A 21,793-nucleotide genomic window follows, 5' to 3' on the forward strand; every position below is an offset into this window, starting at 1 on the left:
GGTTCTGCTGTTGGTACACTCCTGTGCTGCAGGACACCACTCCAAAGAGCAAATTGCCAATTCCCCTGAGCTTCCTCTTGTTTGTGACAGCTGGGACTATGCTGCTGTCCATAGAGGTAGTTCCCATCTGCATTCCACTTACAGGTTGTGAGTGCAGGCAGTGATTTTGAACCTCAAAGCCCCAGGCGAGGAAGAGCTTTTAAGTAAAATGAAAATCTGGAGCCAAGTCATCCTGGGTGAGTGTCTCTTCCAGGGCAGTGGGCCGAAGTTCCTGACACAGCCTTGGAAGGGTGCCCATCCATTAGGTGTCCACATGGGCATGACCAAGGAGGGGGCCTTGGGTCCCTGCCATCAGGCTACCATCTGGAAGGAGGAAGGAGGGGCAGAAGACTCTCTGTCACTCCACCTCTGTCACCTTGTCCATCACTTGGTGTCTGAGAAGACCCTGGTGCTTTCTGGATCCCCATAGATTAGACCTCATGACAGATCTCACCTTTGAGAAGCTATGTATAGGGGGAACTCAGGAAGGACTTCAACAGGTCTGCGACCTGGATTTCACCTATATAATTAAAACATAAATTTTTCCTAAATAAGGACATTATTTCCCAAGAGTAGCCATTTGCAGAGGTTGCTGGGGGCTGGCAAGGAAGGTGTGATTGGGAGGGTGTTTAATGGGGTCAGAGTTGTGTGGGGAGATGGAAATGCTCCAGAGACAGATGGTGTTGGTGGCTGCACAATGCTGCGAGCGAGCGTACTTCATGCCACTGTGCACCTAAAAATGGGTAACATGGTAAAGGCTGTCTTTATTTAACCACGAACACAAAAAAGCTACAATTCATTCTAGCCTTCAGCACACAAACAAAAGGACACAAAGAAGCAGGAACGGTCTAAGAATAAAGAGATGAGCTAGCATTTGAGCAGCTCAGCTCCTTAGCCTTGTTGTTCTTGGTTCACCTTGAACTGCTGAGTTGGTGGGACCTGGGCCAGGCTGGGCCCATGGCTCCTGGGGTCTAAGACTCTATTGTCTGGGGAGTCCTGGGCTGTTGCTACATGCCTAAGGCCCTGGTGAACCAGTGAACCAGGTGTGGCTTTCTTTACAATTTCCCTGTTTCCAGGAGCTTAGATGCCTCTTGCAAAAAGAGCATTTGCCTAGTCTGTCTCGAAGCAGGTGAGTAGAGCAGGTGTTATGGAGAACTATGGGGTGGCTCAGAGCAGGTGCTCCAGGTCCAACTGCTGAGGAGAAGCTTCATGGGGACATGGCCTGGCCCTGCATGGTTACCCGCCTCACGGAGGTGCTGGGTGCTGCCAGTGACAGCTGCCATCCCAGCCTGTAATTACTCTCAGGAGACATAGCTGCTAAGCCTCAATGCTGTTGCAGTGTGGGACTGAGATGCCTCTCATAGTGTCTCTTGCCATGTCTTGCCACAGGTTCTGACTTTGGCCACTGGCCTCAGCCCACAGGCGACATTGCAGGGAGGGAAGCACCAGTCTCAGGGAAGATCATAACCTTTCATGGGATCATGGTCCCAGAGAGACTGCTGACCTGGGCCGGTAAGGCAAAGTGCTCAGGGAGCACGAGAGCCGTATGGTCATTTCACAGCCTTAACTCAGGTTCCAGGGGCCAAATGCTGCCCAGACTCACACAGCTAAGGGAAGGAGAGCTGGCTTCTAAGCTCTACCTGTTTGTTTTCCAGGCAAGAGGGAGTTACTTATGAAAAGGCCTTAAACCCACAGCCTCGTAGGTGACAGAAACAAGACCAGGACTTCCCTGCGTCCAGACACCCCTTGAAAAGCTTGTGTCAGAGTTGGGAAGCTGACCTCAGGCAGCCACACAGGCACCTGGGACAAGCTCCCTGTGACTCATGGCTGTCAGGATGGTGGCATGACTTGCCACATTCACAGGGCGATGTGATGGCCCTGCTGACACAGCCTCCTCATGGGGGCGGCCAGCGTATGCTCCTCATTAAGAAAATTGCTACTTTAGAACAGATTCCAAAAGGAACTTTTTTCCCTTTGCTAAAATTAAGAAAATAATAAAACAGCCCACCCAACACCCCAATCTTTAAAAGAAAAAAAGAAAAGAAAAAAATTACCATTTTAGTCCAGGGAAAAAAATCTTTATGTATCCAACATGGTGCTAAAACTCAGAGGAGACAGCTTGGACAGAACAAAGATGAATTCTCACCTGGACAAGGCTAAGGTTACTATCCTCTATCTACCTGCTGCAGTTATAAGGCCTGAGCTGTCCAAGAGTGACAGGAGCACTGAGACCGCCCGGAAGTGCCCTGAGCTCACTGGTGAGGTCCACAGGTGGCTGCAGAAGTAGCACTGTCAGTGCTGTTGGGAATGCTTGAGTGCTTAGGAGGCCCAAGATCAATGAGGGGGTCAGACACCTCACTGAGCCAGAGTCCAGACCCAGGGGAGCTAGCGAGACTGCTCTTGGTCTGTGGGTCACGAGGCCCACCATGGGCTCGGGCCAGCTAGACATGAGCAGGAAATGCCCTCTGTGGTTCTCAGTGTTCAAAAGTGTGACAAGACAGGCTGAGTGGTGGCATCCCCATCCTTGCCAGCAGCACGATAGTGCAGCGTTCGTGGAAGGGCCATGTGTCTGACAGTACTTAACCGCATCCAGTAGCCAGATGGTCCACACCACCCATCAGTGGCACGGTGTGTAAATATTTTCTATCATTCTCATGGTGCTGCAGTGTTGACATTAACAAGGATGAAGAATGACTCGGAGGAGCTTTCCCTCAAGAGTCAGTCCGCAGGCAGGGATGCCAAGCTGTCCCCACACCCTAGGGACCACTGGCTTTTGGGGCATTCTTGGTCGTGCCAGATGTGGAGGCCCTGACTGGTGACCCTGTGGACCAGTCCCTTAGAGCTCCTCTCCAGCACAAAGCTCGTTTCTCGCCCTGAACCAGTGTGCTTTCCTATTGGCTAGTGTGCTGTGATCCAGCTTATTTCCTTCTTTGCTTTGCCTATCAGGAAACATACAGCTAAGATTTTTTACGCATGTGCTTTAGATTGTTCTCAGTTAAAAGGCTTGGTGTAGACTTTCTCTGTCTTCTTTGTTCATCTCATCTTTTTTTTTTTTTTTTAAAGATTTTTTTTTTATTTATTTATTTATTTTGTGAGTGTGTGTGGCCAGCTCAGCCCACCAGGGGGCGAGGCTGGCTGGCATGTGGTGCTGGGGATTGAACCGTGGTCTCTGTGTTTTGCTTAGCTCAGCTTGTTCTAAGTAGGTGCCTTAGACCACTGAGCCATCTCACCAGCCCCATCATCTCATCTTTTTTTAAAAATTTTGTTTGCATTTATTTTATACTTAATTTATTCCTGTGATGTAAGTTTTTGTTTCTTCAGTTTCTTCTGGGATATCTTTTTCTTTTGTGCAACTTCCTCCTCTGGTTTGTTCCTTTTCAGTGAGGATCATCTCAGTATGGCAGGGGGAGCTCATGTATGGGTTAATCCAGCCGTGAGCTCTCTAAGTACAGCGGTGCATCTTGGGTGCTTTGTTCACTTGGATGTATTCAATATCCAGAGAATCTACATCTAAACCCTTAAGCTCAGCATTACTCTGCATTTTTAAGCATGTGCAGCAAAAATTCAGCACTCTTTTTGAGCTACTGATGCTGTTTGGCCTGGGCACACCTACTAACTCCACCATTGTAATGCTGGAATGGTATACATTGCTTCTTTAATTTTATTTGCATTTGTTTTATGCTTAATTTAATGTGAAATCCTTCAGATACTTGGTGGCCTTTCAGATATGCATACCCTTGATGGCCTGGGCAGTTTCACGTCTATTCTTAAAGTGAATGCGAAGATTTGAGTCTCTTGAGTTGCATGATTTTGTGGGGTTTTCTGGGTTGAGAGAGTAGCAAACCATCTTCATAGGTCACCTCAGGCCACTCACAGGAAGAGCTGTTAATTTTATCTTGAGGGAATGTAATGATCCAATGTCTTAAGGATTTTGGAAACAGGGAGTGCTCCCACCTGCTGTTTAGCATGTGGTTGTCAGGTGCAGAACTTGTCTGTGTCTGATCTCCCTGAGTTGCAACTAGACAGATAGTTCCAGCAGGGTTAATAAAGAGTGGGCCTAGGCTTACTCTGCCTGTTTCTTTCACATATCTGACATGTAGTATTAGGTTAGTGAGTGGGTTAGTAAGGATAAGTAGTACTAGCTGTTAGATGAACAATCCCTTAGTCTCAGCACAATGTAGCTCAATAAAACTTTTTTCACTCTTGGCATTGTTGGGTTGGTGAATCAGGGATTCAGGATCTTTTCACACTGGTTGTGGTGGTCCCTGGGGCTCCTTTGCAGTCCTCTGCTCTGTCAGTCAGCTGGCAGGAGAGAGGAGAAAGGATCAGGGAAGGTGGGGGGGGGGAGAACACAAGCACATTGGTGCACGTGAAGGGTCATGTGGGGGCATCCTAGGGGCTGAGCTTGGAAGTGGTGTACTCTAATCTCAGAGCCTCATTTAGCTCTAGAGGGCTAAAAATGTGACATAGGCAAAGAAAAATTGAACCAAGCTAGATGTGAATGAATGAACAAACTAATGAGAATACAGTGGCAAACAGGGTTCCAGGGAGACATGTGTAAGGGTCCCTGAGGGGAGTCAGGCTTGTAAGCTGGGCACAAGCTGCTGGGTCATATGTTGAGGTTCCCTTATTCAGAACTAGGGAAATGCAGAATCTGGAGCTGAGTGGACCATTTAGAGAGACCATTTAGCCATTTCCTATTCTGCAGATAGGGAAACTGAGGCCCAGTGAGAGGAGCTGACATAGAATTGGCCTCTAGAACTCTGATCCTAATGCTGTTCCATGGATCACCTCACTGCCCTCAGAATTCCATCAGTGTCTCTGCCCCTGTACAAATTCCTACTCCGGATATGGGCAATGGAGACTTACATAATTAAGTGATACTTTGATTTGGTTGACCAATGGGACTGGGTCTTCCACAGATTCACTGGAGAAGTTTCCAGGCCTCACTACAGCTGTGAAAGCTCAGCACCACTCCACTGAGGGAGCAGGAGTGGAGAAGCAGTCTCTTCTCAAGCTCACTTAAGCACTAGCCCCTCTTAGTAACTCATGTATCAGTGCAAAAGGTCTCTGTGTCTCCCAGGAGAGAAGAAATGTCTGCCAGCTTCTCAGAGATCCTGACCTGTCAGTTGTCTGTTACTGTATAACAGAGTGCTCTCTCCAACTTCATCATTTCATTTATTTGCTCATGATGTGGTGTGCCTTTGGACAAGGCTCGCGGGAGACAGAGTCTGCTCTCTGGTGTCAGCTGGGACATCTTCACTTGAGCTGGAGAATCCATTTCAAAGATGGCCCCTCTCCTGTGGCTAGTGAGTCAGTGCTGGAGCTTGGCTGTATGAGCCAAGGCTCGCTCCACATGCCTGCTTCTTAGGGATGGAATGGCGCCTCACGGCTGGTGACCTCTGGGTAACTGGTTTCTTATAAGGCCACTTCTTCCCCTAGAGCACAAGTGCAGAAGCATCCAGGCTGCTGCCACCACTTCCTACTTTTATTTATTTCTTTTATCATGATAAAATATACATATAATTGTTCACAACCATTTTTAAGTGTACAGCAAAGTGGCATTGAACTACATCCACATTGTTGTGCAGCCATTACCGTTATCCATCTACAGAACTCTTTGCACCTAAAATGAAACTGTGCCCATTAGACGTTATCTCCCTTTGCTCCCCCTCCCCCGGCACCCACCATTCTACTTCCTGTCTCTCTGGATCTGACTGCTGTAGCTGCGGTATATAAGTGGAGTAATGCAGTATTATTTCTGACTGGCTTATATCACTCAGCCGAATGTCCTTGAGGTTCAGCCCTATCGTTGCACGTATCAGAATTGCCTTCCTTGCTAAGGCTAATGTTCAGCGTCTGGACAGGCCACCTTTGGCTATCCATTCATCCACCCACAGCTGCTCCCGCCGTGTGGCTGTTGTGAATAACACTGCTGTCAACAGGTGAACAAATATCTGCCTGCACTGCTATTTTCTGTTCTCGGCCAGGCCTTCCTCAGGCTTAGGCACAAACCCAGCACAGTGTCATTTCCAGCCTATTCCGCTGGTTTACACAGGTTAGAGGGCCGGGCTGGACTCAAAAAGAGGGGTGCTCATTGGCAAGAACCAAGGTGGCAGTCCACCTGAGCCACTCTGGTGCTTTTTATTTTGGGAGTAGGTGGTACCAAGAATCAAAGTCACAACTTCACACTTGCCAGGCAGGCCCTGCCACTCTGGGAAAGCACCATGCTTACACAAGCCAGAGGCAATGACTCTGGAGCCCTCAGCGACATGCAAGTCCCCTGGCCCAGGCTTTCTGAGACAGGGTCCGATTGGAGCCCCAGCTGTGCCCTCCTCAGAGAAGCTGTGCTCGCTCGCTCACTTGCTCTGTGTTTCGTGTTGCCGATGGCTGTGCCTCTTATTACATAATCTGTTATTCTGTGCTGCACAGGCCCTGGTTACTTGTCGAAAGTCTCTAAAAAGCCAGCTGTATCAGCTCCAGGCACTGGGGGTGCTGCCTCTCCCTCATAGTATTAGTCACTCTGTGCTTAGCTAAATTTAACTTTTTATCATCCAAATGATATTTTTGTGGACTTGGGGTTTTACATAATGCTACCAACTGCTGCAGGCTAAGAATTTCTCATTTTTTGGTGTGTGTGTATATGTGTGTGTGTGTGTGTGTGTGTGTGTGTGTGTACGTGTGCATGCTGGGTTTTTCCCCCCCATGAACTCTTGCTTGCTCAGAGAAGCCTTGCTGACTTCCTTTTCCCAGCTCTGGGTTTCATGCGTCTGGGCTCCGCCAGCACCAGGCCCCAGCTGGGAGAAGAAGAGCTCCTCATTGTGTCACCATGGCCCCTCTAATGCTACCGCCAGCACTCAAGGGCTCTCACTCTGAAGGTCTGGAGGGCCCCCTGCTGCCTCCAGCAGGCTGGGCCTGGGAAAGAGAAGCTCCACTCAAGGGCAGTATGCTTGCTGAGCAGGAGAGAGAGGAGGCTGAAGGATCAGGCCACACAAAATGCAGCAGGCTTGCCTGCCACAGATGGGGGAGCCAAGAGGGTGGCCGGAACTGTTCCAGTGTGAGAGGACAGAGATCCGGCTCTCAGAAGGCCTAGAGCAGAACACAGGGAGGTGAGCTTGCAGCTTAATCATTCTTACCCTCTAGACCCAATGCCTAGAAGTGGCCTCGTGCAAGTCCTCCCTGGGAGTCTGCTGGGCATGGAGCTGCCTACCATTTTGCTGATGAGGAAATGGGGGGCAGCTGGGTGGGGTGAAGAAACCGTAGTGGTGATAGCAGCGGCAGCCACTGAGCATTGCTCCAGGGCAGGCATGGTGTGAAGCCATTGCTTTCCTTAGCTCATCAACTCTTCACAGTTTCTGCATGAAGTAGATCCTAGTGTCTCTCTCTCCCCTTCCCTTTTTCTCCTGTCCCTCCACCCTAAGAAGCTGAATCCCAGAGAGATTCAGCAGCTCATTTGGAGCCTCTGAGTCCAGAAGTGGCAGGGTCAGATTTTGGACCTGTCTATCCTGCTGGCTGTCCTCTAAGGGTAAGCAGCTTCCTAGGCCCTCCTGTAAGGCTAAGAAGCTTCCAAGAGGCACACCACTGACAGAGGGGACTTGGGTTGTGCCCTGTGCTTTTCCCCTGGCAGCCCCAATCTGGCTCTGGCCTGCTCTCGTTGCCTTGTTTGTTCCTCACAGGCAGGGTGTCTTTGCAATGAAGCAGATGTTATGGAGAGGTGGTCCTGGGCGCATTGGGTAGAAGAGGAAAGAAGCAGGGCACAGGGACAAAAGATGAACTCATTCTCTCCATGCCAATTTAGTCTTTTGATTTCAGAGAGTTTTCAAATTGTAGATATATTCTTTGATTTAAATTAAATGACATTATTATATTGAAAATTTAAGGATTCACAGATATATAGCAAAAGTACTGAAAAATATATATATACACACACTTATATACAAATATTGACAAGAGTTTCATTCACATTAGCCAGATGTCCAACAGGTGAGTGGAAAAACAGAATGTGGTTCATCCAAACAACAGACTATTACTCAACTGTAAAAAGGAGTAAGGTAGAAATTGTGGCCATAATGAGAGACATGGTTAGTGACTCTAGAGCAGATACAGATTAAAAAAAGAAAAAAAAAAAAAAAAAAAAAGTTGGAAAGAATGAATGCCCAACAGAGGAAAGAAATGGGATTCAAAAAGAAAAAAAAAAAAAAAAAAAAGAACTTAGGCAAATGATGAAAACTCTGAACGCCCAACATAGGAAAGAAGTGCAATCAATGAAACATACAAATAGCTATCAAGACCTAGAAAAATCAATCCAATAGCTGTTAAATGTTGCAAAAAGAATAACATAAGATTCGTCAGAGTCAGTGAAAAGCGGGAGATAGTATAAATGACATAAAAAACCTGTTCACAGAAATGACAGAAAAATTCCCAAGCACAGAAAAAGAATTTGACATACAGTAAATGAGGCATGTAGAGCTCCAATTAGCCATGATCAAAAACATTCCACACCAAGGCATATGATAGTGAATATTTCCAAAATTCAACACAAGAGCAAGAACAGACTATTAAACACTGTTAGAGAAAATACACCAATTAGCTATAAATGAAATCCCGTCAACCACAGCAGACTTCTTAACACAAACGCTCAAGTCGAGGAGAGCTTGAAGTGAGGATTTCAAGCCCTAAAAGAAAACAACCTCCAGTCTAAATTGATGTACCTTGCAAAATTATCTTTCAAAATGGATGGATAAATAAGATACTTCCATGGCAAGGTGGTCATGGTGGTGCATACCTGTGATCCCAGCACTTGGGAGGCTGAGACAGGAGGATTGTTGCATGCTCAAGAGCAGCCTGGGCTACAGAGTGAGCTCAAGGCCAGCCTGAACTTCATAGTAAGACCCTGTCTTAGAAAGACCTAAAACCAAAACAAAATAAAAAACAAAAAACAGCAACAACAACAAAAAAAGCAACTTCCATGATAAAGAACACCTGAAGAAATTCATGACTACCAAACCAGCACTCCAAAATGTTCTTACCAACCTTCTAGAAAGAGATAAAGAGACTGGACATGGTGGTGCACGCTTGTAATTTCAGGACTTGGGAGGCTGAGGCAGTAGGATTGCTTCAAGTTTAAGGCTAGCCTGGGCTACAAAGTGAATTCAAGGCCAGCCTGAACTGCATAGTGAAACTTGTCTCAAAAAAATGTGTGTGCACACAAGAGAGAAAGAATATTAGAACTACAACCTCATGAACACCAACAGAATGATCCATCAGGCAAGGCAAGTAATTAAATTAAGGAAGGAAAGAAAGGGAATCAACAACAGGAAAATAATATGACAAGGATAAGTCAATACGTATCAATTATAACCAGTGTAAATGGTCTCAATCCACCAACCAAAAGAAACAGACTGGCAGAATGGATCAAAAGGAAGATCCAACAATATGCTATATACAAAAAACACATTTAATTCAGAAAGAAATTCATAGACCGAGAGTCAAAGGATGGAAAATAATACTCCAGGAGATAACCTGGAAAAAAGCAGGGATATCTATTCTATTTCTAGATAAAGTGAATTTTAAGCTAAAACTGATTAAGAATGACACAAGAAGTCATTACATCCTTGTAAAGGGACCAATCCAAGAGGAAGACATAACAATCATAAATATATATGCAGCAAATATTAGCATACCCAACTATGTAAAACAAATATTAAGTTATGGGAGAAACTAAATGAGTACTAATACAGTTGTAATGAGGGATTTCAATACCACACTGTCACAAATAGACAGCTCAACTAGACAAAACAAATCAACCAAGAAATTTTGTTTGTTTGTTTTTTGGTACTGGGAATTGAACTCAGGACCTTGCATTTGCCAGGCTAGTGCTTATGCCATTGAGCTCTCTCCCCAGCCCTGACAAAGAAATTTCAGAACGGAACCAAACTTTTGAACAAATGGACTTAGTAGATGTCTACAGACTGTTCCATCCCACAACACCAGAATACACATTCTTCTCAGTTGCACACAGGATGGTCTCCAAAGTAGATCACATATAAATTCGTAGAACATGCTTAAATAAATGCAAAGGAATTGAAATTATGCCATGCATATTATCAGACAGTACTACATTTTTTTTTTTCTGTATTTTAGGGAAGGGTCTATAGGGTGTTCAGGGCCTCACTACTAAATCGGACTCGTAGTGATTCTCCTGTTTATAGCCTCCCAAGAGCTGGGATTACAGGCACACACTGCCAAGCCCAGTCTCAATCACCCTCTCAGCATGCCCCAGGGGTGGGGCTGGCATGGCAGGCCTGGGGATCGAACCCCCAACCCCTGCACCTGCTTGCAGGTGCTTTAATCTGCTGAGCTATTTGGCTGGTCCTTAGTACTACAATTTTGGAAGTCAATGGCAAAAGAAACCACTACAACTTCATAAATACATGAAAATTAAATAGCACCCTCCTGAACAACCAGGCCACAAATGGTCACAAATTATATTAAAGAAGAAATTAGTTATTACAATTAAATGATAGCATACCAAAGCTTTTGGGATGCAGTGAAACAGTCTTATGAGGGCAATGTATAATGGGTAATTTCCATATCAGAAAAACAGAATAACTCAAATAAACATAAGTAGCTAATGGTGAACCTCAAGCTTCTAGAAAAAGAAGAGGAAGTCAAGCCCAAAACTCATAAGAGGGAAGGAATTATAAAGATCAGAGCAGAAATTAATGCAGTGGAGATTGAGAAAATGAATCAATGAATTGAAGATTCATTTATTTAATCAATTAATATTACTTAAATAAATGAATAATTTATTTAATATTTAAAATATTAAAATTAACAAGCCCTTAGCCAACCTTTTCAAAAAAGGAAAGAAAAGACTCACATCCATGCAATTAGGAATAAAAGGATGAAATCACAGTGGATCCTGCAGAAATCTAGGCGATCATCTATACCTACTTTGAGAACCTTGTATTCTAATGAGAGGGAAAACACAGAAGAAATGGACAGATTCCTAGATACATATGAATCAAGAAGATACAAAAATTAAGAGAAGTTGAAGATGTAATTACAAACTGGCCAAAAAAAAAGCCTATGCTCTGACAGATTCACGCTGAATTTTACAGGAAATTCAGAGAAGACCTAACGCTGTTTCTTCTCTGATGCTTTTTTTTTAATTATTTATTTATTTTTATTTATTACATTTATTTATTGTGTGTGTGTGTGGCCAGCTCAGCCCACCAGGGGGCGGGGCTGGCTGGCATGTGGTGCTGGGGGATCGAACCGCGGTCCCTGTGCTTTGCCAAGCTTGTTTCAAGTAGGTGCTTTAGACCACTGAGCCATCTCACCAGCCCCTCTTCTCTGATGCTTTAATGAAATTGAAAGGGAAGCAGTACTCCTAAATTCATTCCTGGAAGTAAGCATTACCCTGATACCAAATCCAGAGAAGGATCCAATCAAAAAGAAGAACCACAGGCCAGTTTCCCTAATGGACATAGTAGGCACAAAAATCCTCAAGATATTAGCAAACAGAATGTGGCAAAGCATCAAGATTGTGTACCATGACTTAGTAGGATTCATCCTAGGGATGCAGGGATGGTTCAGCATATGCAAATCAATAAATGTAATGCACCATATTAACAGACCCAAGAACAAATACCATATGATCATTTCCATAGATTCAGAAAAAGCATTTGACAAAGTCCAACACCCACTCATGATTAAAACCCTACAGAAAATTGGTGTATGGGCTGGGAAGATAGCTTGGTGGTCTAAGCACCTGCCTGGCAAATGCAAGGATCTAAGTTCGATCCCCAGCACCACATGTTGTGCAGGCCCCGCACCGAGCCAGCCACCAAAACCGGGTGTGGTGGCACACACCTCTAATCCCACTGTTGGGGAGGCTGAGATAAGAGGATGGATCACTACAAGTCTGACCCTGTACCGAACAAATAAATAAAAGGTATATTTTTTTAAAAAAACAAAGAAAATTGGGATAGATGGTCTTTATCTCAATCTGATGAAAGCCATCAATGACAGGCCAACAGCCAACATGATCCTAAATGGACAAAAACTGAAAGCTTTCACCCTAAATCAGGAACAACACAAGAATGTCCACAGTCACCACTTTTATTTAATACAGTTCTGGAAATATTGGCCACAGCAACTAGAGAAGTAAATAAAAGGAATAAGGAGAGGAAAGGAAGAGGTTTAATTATTGTTATTTGCAGATACTGTGACACTCTACATAGAAGACTCCAAAAACTTCACCGAAAGACTTATAGATTTAATAAGCAAATTCAGTAGCATAGCTGGATACAAAAGCAATACTCAAAAATCAATAGCATTCCTATACATAAATAGCAAACTCATTGAGAGGTGAGTTAAGGAAACAACACCTTTAAAAATAGCATACAAAAAATGAAGTACCTACGAATCAATCTAACAAAGGATATAAAAGACCTTGTCATAATTTGGGGTTTTTGGGCCGGGGAGATGGCTCAGTAGAATAAGCACTTCCCTGGCAAGCGCAAGAGCCTGAGTTCAATCCCTGGTTCCGCCAAAATAATAACAATAACAATAATAACAATAATAATAATAATAATAATAATAATTTGGGGTTTTTGCAAGGTGAACAATACCGCAGAGAACATATTTTTTTTCTTTTTTCTTTTTTCTTTTTTTTGTGCAGGGTCTCACTACGTAGCTTGTAGTGATCCTCCTGGTTCCTGCCTCCCCATGGCTGGGATTACAGGCACGCACCACCGCACCCAGACTCCATCACATTTTAAGAAATTATTTTATAATGAATCATCCAAAGAATTGTATACCAAGAGTGCAGGAAATCTGTCCATACACTAGAAACCAAAGAATCTAGCTGAGGACCTGGATCCCACAATAGTGTCCTGCATAAGTCCAGCTGAAGACCTAGAGCTCATAATAATGCCTCCCACAAGTCCAGCTGGGGCCTAAGGCCATGACAGTGTCTCATGTAGGTCTGTTTCTTGAATCTACACTGAGAAGGCCCAGAGGTCAATGTTGGAAGCTAGTAAGTCTGTGCCAGCAGGCTGAGGGATCTGAACTGGAGCCAGGAAGCAAGGCTCAAGGTAATTGCCTGTGCTCCCCTGAAAAGTACCACAGCCATCCTCAGCAACAGTGAGGTCCCGAGCTCCTCTGAGGATGAGGAAAATTGTATTACCGTCAGGAAATCCAACATGACGAGCTTTTCCAGGAGACTGAGCTGTATACTACTTCCCCTCCAGAGCCAGAAAGCGATGTTTAAGATGAGGACTAGAGCTTCCCCAAAGTGAGCTGTAACCATTCTCAGCAATAATGAGGGCCTGAGCTCCTCTTCCAGTAAGAACAGTCAAATTCATTAGGAAAGCCAGCATGATGAGATCCCCAGCAAAATAGCCTAAGAGAACCAGCGGCTTCCAACAGCTCCTCAACAACTTTTAAACAGCCTCCCAACGACTTTTCTAGTTCTGCCTCTTCTGCTGTTGGCAACAATCCTCAGGTGGGCTTCCCGCAACCAGCACCATGCTAGTTCAGCTGAATGTGACAAGTTGACCACCAGTTGGCAATGCACCACAGACCTCTACATTGAAAACTACAGTGCTCTGAAAAAAAAGAACAAAGAAGATATCAGAAAATGGAAAGATATTCCTTGTCCCTAGGTAGGAAGATCCAATATAGTGAAAATCACCATACTTCCAAAATTGTTATACAAGATTTAATGCAATCCCAATCAAAATACCAATAGCATGTCTCACAGAATTAGAGAAAACAATCCTAAAATTCATTTGGAAGCAAAAGAGACATAGAATAGCAAAAGCAATTCTGGGCAACAAAGACAAGGCAGGAGTCATTACAGTCTCTGACTTGAAATTATACTACAAAGGTACTGTGATAAAAACAGTATGATCCTAGCAAAAAAACAGGCTTTTTTTTTTTTTTTTAATTTTAGGGAAGGGTCTACAGGATGTTCAGGGTCTCACTACCAGATCAGACTCGTAGTGATCTGCCTGTTTATACCTCCCAAGAGCTGGGATTACAGGTACACACCACTGTGCCCAGTCTCAATTACCCCCTCAGTGCGCCATGGGGGTGGGGCTGGCAGGCAGGCCTGGGGTTTGAATCCTGGCCCTTGCACCTGCTTTTAGGTGTTTTAATCCGCTGAACTGTTTGGCCTGCCCTAAAAAACAGACTTGAGGATCACTGAAACAGATTAGAAGATACAGGGGGCTGGGAAGATAGCTCAGCAGCATAAGTGCCTGCCTGTTAAGCACAAGGTCCTGAGTTCAGTTCCTGGTACAAAAAAAAAAAAAAAAAAGAAGATAAAGAAACAACTCCAAACTTACTCAGCCACCTTATCTTTGACAAAGGTGCCAAACACCTTCGTTGGAAGAAAGATAGTCACTTTAATAAATGGTGCTGGAAAAACTGACTTTCTACATGCTGAAGATTAAAACTAGACCCATATCTTTTAACATGTACTAAGCTAAAATCAAAAAGGATCAAAGATAAAAATATTAAAACAGAAACATAAAATCTGTTGGAAGACAGAATAGGTAGAACTCTTGAACATAGATATAGGAAAAGACTTTGTGGGGAGATAGCTCAGCAGCATAAGCACCTGCCTGGCAAGCACAAGGTCCTGAGTTTGATCCCCAGGCCCCCCATGCCATGCTGGCCCTGGAACCCCTGGCACGCTGTGCCAGCCCTGGAACCAGATGTGGTGGCATATACCTGTAATCCCAGCACTCGGGAGGCTGAGACAGAAGGATCTCTGTGAGTTTGAGACCAGCCTGGGAGCTACAAAAGTGAGCACAAGGCCAGTCTGAACTGCATAGTGAGACCCTGTCTAAAAAAAAAAAAAAAAAAATTGTGAACAAAACCTGGATTGCACAGGAAATAACACAAAAAAATCAACTGGCATCTCATCTTATTAAAAACCTTTTGTACAGGAAAATAAACCAACAGAGTGAAGAGACAATCCACAAAAACTTGCAAGATGTTCCTCAGAAAAAGGACTACTACATAAAATATATAAAGAACTAAAAAAAAAAAAAAAATCAACACCCCCAAATTTAAAGATCCAGCCCAAAAACGGGCTTCTGAAATGAATAGACACTTTTCAAATGAAGAAGTAGAAATGGCAAATAAGTATATGAAAAAAAGTTCAATATCCCTGATCACTCAAGAGTACAAGTTAGGGCTGGTGAGATGGCTCAGTGGTCTAAAGCACCTACTTAGAACAAGCTTAGCAAAGCACAGGGACCGCGGTTCAATCCCCCAGCACCACATGCCAGCCAGCCCCGCCCCCTGGTGGGATGAGCTGGCCACACACACACACACACACACACACACTCACACACAATAAATAAATAAATATTTTTTTAAAAAAAGTACAAGTTAAAACATTGCTAAGATTTCATCTCAGTCCAGAAAGAATGGCTATTATCAAGAAATTAATAATAAATGCTGGTGGGACTGTTGGAGAAAAAGAACCCTTCTCCACTGTTGGGAGTGTAGACTGGTACAACTATTGTGTAAGTCAGTGTGGAGATTCCTTCAAAAAACTAAAACTAGACGTGCTATTTGATCTAGCTATTCCCCTTCTTGATATCTCCCAGAAAGAATTAAAAGCATCATATCAAAGTGATACATGCAACCCGTGTTTCTAACAGCATAAGATTCTAATAGTTAAGTCTTAAAAACAGCCCAAATGCCCACCAACTGATGAATGGATAAAAAAGATGTGGGGTTTGGTCTGAAATTTTCTAGTTAAATGAATGCACCTTGAGACAGAACTCTTTTTTGAGACTGAACTTTTAAGTAAAATAAATTGGACACATATATCCCATTGTTTCTCTGGTGTAAGAAACCAAAAATGTAAATAAGGACCAAAATGTATAATAGAGTTTGGGAAATGGGAAGAAAATGTTCAAAAGAGAAAAACAAAGTAGGGGAAGAGGGAAAAGAAGGTAGTTACAAAAAAGAGACTAGAAGGAAAAAAATGGAAACAAATGTTTTGTAAATAAGGAGGGGAAGAGGGGTTGAAGGGAGGGAGGAATGGGGAAAAAAGAAGCAAGACAGGAACAGATACAAGCTCCCTATGATGAATATTACCGTGTGTATGTAAGATATACCAATTTTTAAAAAGGAGTAGGGTACAGCTCCAGACTCCAGCATGGATAGACTTAAAACATAATATCAAGGGAAAGACACGAAAGGCTACATAGTATATGATTCTTTTGATATGAAATGCCCAGAATAGAGAGATTCATAGACACAGAAAGCAGATGGGTGGTTGCCAGGGGCTGGGGGTAGGGAACGGAGGTTAACTGCTCATATGTGCAGTTCACTTAGGGGTAGAGAAAATGTTCCAGTTTTAGATAGTGATAATAGTTGTACAACCTTATAAGTGGGTAATAATTGCTGAAGTTTTATTATTTTTGTTTTTTGTGGTGCCATGGATCAAACTCAGGACCTTGCACTTGCTAGGAAGGTGCTTGTGCCGCTGAGCTATATCCCTGGCCCTGAACTGTGTACCTGAGAAGGGAAAACTTCATGACATGTAAATTACATCTCCATTTAAAAAAATCAGAGGCTGGACGTGATGACACATGCTTGTAATTTTAGCACCTGCGAGGTTGAGTCAGAAGGACCAAGAGTTTGAGGCCAACCTGGGCTACAAAGTGAGTTCAAGGCTAGCTTGAGCTACATAGTGAGACCCTGTATCAACAAACAAAAAAATAATTCAGAAATTCTGACTCCTTGCAGAATCCAGGGCCCTGTCTGCTGTCAGAAACCTGGGTCTTGTGCTTTGGGACGCCCTACCATGTGTCTGTGCCCTCTGCCCAGTCTCCAGGTGCCTGCCTCAGTCTCCGTGTCAGCGGAAGGTGAGGGCGGCAGTGTTGAGCTCTAGTCACCTACCCTAACCCTTTGGAACTTCCACTTCCATCCAGGGCCAGCTTGAGACATGTGGGTGGCTGGGCAAGCTTGCAGGTTGGCACCCTGTCAAAATGGTATTCTTTAAGTGTTTGTTTGACATTTATTTAGTAGGGATGAAGAGAGACTGATATTCTATTAATAGAAATTGTATCGAGAAACAGATTCACTTACTAATTCACTTGCACTGATTCAAACAGCTTTTGGGATCTGAAAAGTTTTCAGGAAAGCATTTCTGACTTCTGCTTTCTTATCTTGAAGGCCGTTCTTGTTTGTTCTTTTTTCTATCCCATGCAATTCCACATCATTCAAAAGGCATACTAAGATTTAAATTTAAAATGTAAAGCAGTAAAATGTTTTGTTGTTCCTGGCAGCAACAGGATCAGATTATGTGGTTTTAGACCCCTGCCCCAAGGACCATGGCTACACATATGTAGAATATGTATGCAGTGGATCAGAGCAAGGATTGTGTTTCGGTGTTATTTGTCATCTCCCTTTCCAGGAGTGGACTTGTTTGCTTTCCACCATTTACATGGGGGGGGGGGGGCCGCCCACTGGAGAAACCTGAGTTAATCGGCAACACATTTGCAATTCTTTCCAGTGATGTTTGGAGACTGGTGTTCCTAAGGTGTATTCCTGAAGTAGTTGTCTGCACTGCTTACTCCTCACCTGACCCTGAATTCACTCGCTGGACTTTAGATACTTTTTTTACAGGGCTCCTCTTTGCCTCCCCTAGCGCCTTTTTCCTCCTAGGCCCTGCAGATCTAATTGTGCAGGACATGAGTCACACTGACCGCCTCACCCACAGAGAGGTGTCGTGTGGAGTGGAGCGGACTGGCTTGCCAATTCCGGATGCCCAGGAAGGAGAGAGGGGTGTTACCATGGCAAACCCTCAGCCTCTCCATGGGCTTCCTTGCCTCAAAATCAGGGACCTTAGAATTGTGAGGAGATGTGGCAGTGAAAGCTAAGAAACAATGGCCTGGCAAGCTACGGCATTTGGTGGCATGCAAAAGAGAAAGACTTCAGGGCCCTGGATAGTAGTGGGAAAACAGGCACATTTTGTCTCTTCAGGAGTCTAGCATGTTCATCAGTGTGCACATGTGGCTGTGGAGACACAGGAAGAAGCAGGATGGCCAGGGTCCCTGAAGGCTGCCTGCAGAAATTGTGTGTTCCCCTTGCTGCAGCTTCCTTGGCAGCGTAGGAGGCAGTGGTGGTGGCGGGGGGTGGCGTGTGAAGAGCCACTGTTCCCTGCAGCCACACCTCCCACTGCTGGTTCTCTTTGCACCTCCCGATTTCTTTCTTTCCTCACCCTGGCTCTTGGTCTGTGCTGCTCACTGGCAGTTGGTCACTTTGTCATCCTGATCCTCCATGAAATTTACCTTAGGTGTTGCTTTTACCTCTATTGAGACTGCTCACCCCTGTGGGCATGGATCACTATCTGGGAGCTCTGGTTCCTGGTGCTCAGTGGCACAGGCTGTGCTGAATTTGGCATCAGTTTCAGGAGCAGCCCCAGTGCCCACAGGCTGCAGGAGCTGCAGGTGCTGCCTGCCTGCTGGGCACAGGTATGAGGATGAGGACTCATGAGCGTATCAGACTCACAAGATATGTTGAGCTGCAACACAGGCCTGCGGTGTCTCAGAACTCTCAGAGATCCCTGGGCTAGGAGGCTTCAGCAGTGCCTGTGAAGTTATCAGTGGGGCTGTTGGGAGCAGGACTCCCTGAATATCCTTTTCTCCATGTTGTCCATTGTGTTTCATATGCTCAAATGTGGCCTGCGGTCTTAGTCTATCATGGACATCTGGGTCCACAGTGACCAGCTGGAGAACTTGTTGAGACTGTTGGTGGTCATCTGCCTCTTCTACCCAGGACTCTCCACTTTTTTTCCCAGTGTTCCAGCCCCATGCAGCCCCACAGCCCAAAAATCTTCCTATCCTGGCAGGGTTCTGGGGAGGTGTCTTAGTTACTCTTCTCTCCTTGCTGGGACAAATACCCGACACTCAGAATGAGGGAAGGAAAGGTTTATATATCTCACAGTTACTGGAGGTTTCAAGACACTGGAGGAGAGGCTGGGGTGCTGCCATGTCCAGGATGACCCTCTCCACACCCTCAAGAGAGGCCACCAGGCCTGGGGGTGGCACATTCTGTCAGTTTAACAGTTCGTGCCTCTCTGGCCCCGCCCCTCAAGCCCCGCCCTGGCCCTCTGGTCCCGCCCCTTGAGCCACCTGCTGCTCTTTAAGTGGCAACTGCCCCATGATTTACATGAGGCTTTGGGGAGACGTCTAGATACAAACCATAACATTCTGCCCCTGGACCCCCAAAGTCTCATGCACATCCCTTTGTCCAAAAGGTATTTTAGTCCATCTCTAAGAGTTGCCAAAGCCCCAACAATATCAGCATTGCTGAAAAGTCCAAATCCCAAGTCTCCTCCAAAATCCAAGGCAAACTCTCAGCTGTGAGCCCCTGTACAAACAAAAAGTTAAATACATCCAGCATACAAAGGCACAAGATGAACATTGCCATTTCAAAAGGTATACACAGGAGGATACAAACCATTGGGGCCAATACAAGTCCAAAATCCAGCAGGGCAAACATTAAGTCCTATAGTTCCATGTCGAACATCCAAAGCAATCTGTGGAAAATTGTGAGCTCCTTGTGGCTCTGTGCCTATACTTCTGGTAGTTGTAGCTCCCATGGCTTCTCTCTTAGGCCGGCTTTGCTCCCTCTTTGCAGTTTTCCTTAGATGATCCACATTCTTGGCTTTTGCTTTTCCAAATTTCTGGGGTTTCCACTGAATAGGTTTCTCACTCACAGCTTTACACACTGTCCTCTCAGAGGCACACTGCCTGGCCTCTCAGGCCTTCTTCTAAAATCTAGGTGGAAGCCTTTTTAACCTCAAAACTCCTGCATTCTTCATGCACCGAAACCTAATGTCATGTGCATGATGCCAAGGTCTGCTGCCAGCTGGAGCACTAGCAAGGCTTTCCTGTCTCTTGAGGTCTAGTGCCTGGATTGCTGAGCACTCTGACCCTGATTCCGAGAAACACATTCTCAGTGCTGGTACCATTCTGTAATCTGGTGTGACCACTGCCTCCATTCTGGAACATGGGGCTCTGTGGCTTTCTCCTGAAAGCAAAGTCCCTTACCCTTGAGATTCTGAGGCTGCAAAGGGCTAGAACCTGCCACCTCCTGTCATGACCTCAGGACATCTTTTCTATTCTCCTGTTCCTCCTGGGCAATCGAGATCTCAGCTCTGTCTTTGCAGTCCACAACCTTCCTGGTGCTTCCTTTCTGACCAAACTCACAACATTTTTTTTTCCATAATTTTATTGACAGACAAATACCAATGAGACAAATACCAAATACCAGTTTCAAATCAAATTGGTAGGACAGTTTCAATAATTAACACATTGCATATTGTCTTCCTAGTGGTTATTTGCTGTACAAGATGCAGACATGATATCTTATTTACAAACACTATTACAACAAATCCATCTATTCATTAAGAGAATGTAGCTATATATCTATCCTAATCATTTTGAATACACAGATACAAAATGGGACATTCATTCATTTTGTGGGGTTTTTTGGTGGAAGCGGGGATTGAATTCAGGCCCTTGCCCTTGCCAGGGAAGCACTTATTCCACTGAGCCATCTCCCCAGCTTGGACATTCATTTATATATCCCCTTTTTTGTTTAGCTCCGTCATTTCAATATTATAGGTGTGTTAACTCAGCAAAATATTCTAAAAGAGTCCAGTAGCCCATAATAGTATTGGGTCTTCTGCCTGACTGGCAATGTCAGAAATTATTGACCTGAGTCCCCTGCAGCTCAACATAACAACATGGCTTTACTTCTTGTACTTTGTTTTTATACTTTTCTGTTGGATAGTTAAGACCAAGGTAAAGCAAGACCTGTGCAACAAGAGTTGTAGCTTTTGGATCTGATAAGGTCACAACATTTTTATATCATTCTGCTGAGCTCTTTACTCTTCATTCTCAACATAAATCTGACTAAGAGCCCCCAACAATAACTATGCTACTGCCCCAATATTTGACTGCTTTGAGATTTCCTTTGAAAGATTAGTCAGTCTGCCATGCTTAATCTCAGTCTCAGGCAAAGTCTCTGGACATGGGCAAAATTCAGATAAACTTTCTGCCAAACCACAACACAAATGGTCTGGAGTCCAACAACCAATGCAGTCCTTCTTCCCAGCAGAAACCTCCCCAGCATGGTCTTTACAGGCAGGTTTAGGGGCTGGGGAGATGGCTCAGTAGAATAAGCACTTCCCTGGCAAGTGCAAGGGCCTGAGTTCAATCCCCGGTTCCACAAAGAAAAGAAAAAAAAAAAAAAAATCCCTTTCTACAGGCAGGTTTTCTATCAGTCTTTTGGTCTGAGCTCTGACCAGAATCTTCCCTACAGAACAGCCAAAGCCATTCCTGTGCTTCACTTGTAGGCAACCTCTCCAAACCTTTCCTAGCTCTTTCTATAAGCCATTCCAAAAAGCTTGTAATCCACATCGTCAGGTATAGCCTCAGCAATGACCCCACTTGTGGTACCAAGTGCTGTCTCACTCTTCTCTCATTCCTGAGACAAATACCCGACACTCAAAATGAGGGATGGAAGGGTTTATTTAGCTCACAGTTACTGGAGACTTCAAGACCCTGGAGGAGAGGCTGGGGTGCTGCCGTGTCCAGGACGACCCTCTCCACACCCTCAAGAGAGGCCACCAGGCCTGGGGGTGGCACATGCTGTCAGTTTAACAGTTTGCACCTCTCTGGCCCCGCCTCTCAGGCCCCACCCTGGT

The sequence above is a fragment of the Octodon degus genome, unplaced genomic scaffold (genome assembly GCF_000260255.1).
Source record: "Octodon degus isolate 3935 unplaced genomic scaffold, OctDeg1.0 scaffold00076, whole genome shotgun sequence".
Classification (NCBI taxonomy): Eukaryota; Metazoa; Chordata; class Mammalia; order Rodentia; family Octodontidae; genus Octodon; species Octodon degus.